Consider the following 2096-nt stretch of genomic DNA (forward strand, 5'->3'; position numbering starts at 1 on the left):
AAGTCCAGGTTACTATGATCCCTCACCAGAATTATTGCGTTGGTCACCTAATCGGTCTCCCTGCTTTTAGGCACCTCTTATCTCCATACATTCTTCATATTGCAGCCCGAAAATGCAAATCTGATCTTTCTTTAAAATCATCTGGCAGGAGTTACCCACTGCCTTCAATAAAGCACAAACTCTAATGTACTTTACAAGGTCTCAGCTCTTTAGCCCCCTAATTTTCTGGCTTCATCTCCTACCACACTCCCCTCGTGGGTAAACTCCAAACATATTGAATCACTTTTTTAAAAAAGTATTTGTTTATTTGGTTGGGCCGGGTCTTAGCTGCCTGCACGCAGCATCTTCGTTGCCATGTGTTTAGTTGGGGCATGCAGGATCTAATTTCCTGACCAGGAATCGAACACCAGGTCCCCTGCATTGGGAGCGCGGAGCCTTAATCGCTGGACCACCGCGGAAGTCCCAAGTCATTGAAAACACTTTTCCCCACTTAAGAAGTGGTCAGCTTCTGCGAATCACCTATGGTTTGTCTCAGATGTCACGTCGCCCTTGGGGAAAATGTCCTTGTGTGCTCTCTCTGAGCTCTCATAGCCTCACCTCAGACTCGAGAGCTCGAGCCCCCTGTAGGCAGGGCAACAGAATAGTTAGACCCACAGGCAGTGGTGCCTGGTTACCAGGATTCCAATTCCACATTGGCCATTTACCAGTAGTGCGACCCTGGGCAAGTGAATTCTGCCTTCTCGTCTGTAACGTGGGAATAGTATTTCATCAGTCTGTTGTGAGAATTAAACAAGATGATGCAAGGTGCCCGACAATTAGAATTAGCTATTATCCTAGCACCGAAAACTAAAGCTCGACCCCCTACCCTGACACATCCTCAGGGTCCGGTTTGTGTGTGATTTCGTTTTAAGGCACACGTTTGTTCCAGTATCACCTTGTAGTCTGTTACTCGGCAAGTTAGTTACAACAAACCGGGAGGCGACTTGGTCCCGGAGTTCGTCACGACTTTCCGGCCCGGAGCTCAGCAACTCCCAACACCCCCAGGTGGCTCAAGACTTCTGCAGCCCAAGCGGAGCGAACTAGGACATACCATTCGAAATTTCCTTTTCTAACCATATAATCTGTGTTTATAAGGCCTCTCCTCTTTCGCTTCCTAACCTCGAATTCTATTAGATCCAATGAAGTGAAAAATAGGACTGTAATCAGGACGTAGCGGGTAGGTTCAGTCCCCTCCCCCATCCTGATCGCGGCAGTGGTACGGCCCCTCCACAATTCCCTCTCAATAATGGTACCGTCCGCGAAGGGGGGAACGGGGATTCGGAAGTCCTCTGGGTTCCGGTCTAGCACAGAGCCACCCCTCGAGCCGTGGCATTGTGGTACCGCCCGCTGCCCTCTGATTGGCTGCCGAAGCCCCGCATTCGGGGCCAGCTTGTCGCGCCGCTCTCAGTACGGCTCCGGCCGCAGCGCCGCTTGGCTCTGGTATTCCTTGTTCTCGGCGGGTTGTGGGGGCTCTGCGCCGCGGCCGTTAGTCATGTCGGGTAGGTGACTCCTTCAGCGAGCAGCGGCAGCGGCGAGAAGGGGCCCGGCGGGGTTGGGCCGTCTTCCCGCCCACCGGAGGGCCCCGCGGGAAAGTCTCCGGCCCTGAGGGAGGCTGGGGTGGGGGTGTGGGGGGAGGCGGACGCTGCCGCCGCCATGTTGGACTGGAGGGACGCACGCTCCCAACGCTCTCCGTCTGCAAATCCCGGCGGGAGCGCCTCGAGCCCCCGGTCTCTTGGCCCTGTCCTTGGAACCCGAGGCGACGTGCTGCTCCCGGGGGAGGGTGTGTGAATCGGGGGGCGGAGGCCGCTACGCCATCGCAGGGGCGGGGGGAGCCCGTGATTAGAGCATCGGCCGGAGAGAATCGGTGCTTCTGGTTCTCCGCTCCGCCTCAGATCTTTCAGCGAGGCCTCCGGCCAGTCATCTCGCCGCCTCGTCCCTCAGTTTCCCCATCCGTGACGTGGAGCTGGGCCTTCCTGACTCACCCATTCATCAGGTGGGGGCCTTGACGCTCTGGGAGCCCTTTTAAACGACGTTGCCTGACACGAATTCCTACATAC

The sequence above is a fragment of the Hyperoodon ampullatus genome, assembly GCF_949752795.1.
Source record: "Hyperoodon ampullatus genome assembly, chromosome: 19".
Classification (NCBI taxonomy): Eukaryota; Metazoa; Chordata; class Mammalia; order Artiodactyla; family Ziphiidae; genus Hyperoodon; species Hyperoodon ampullatus.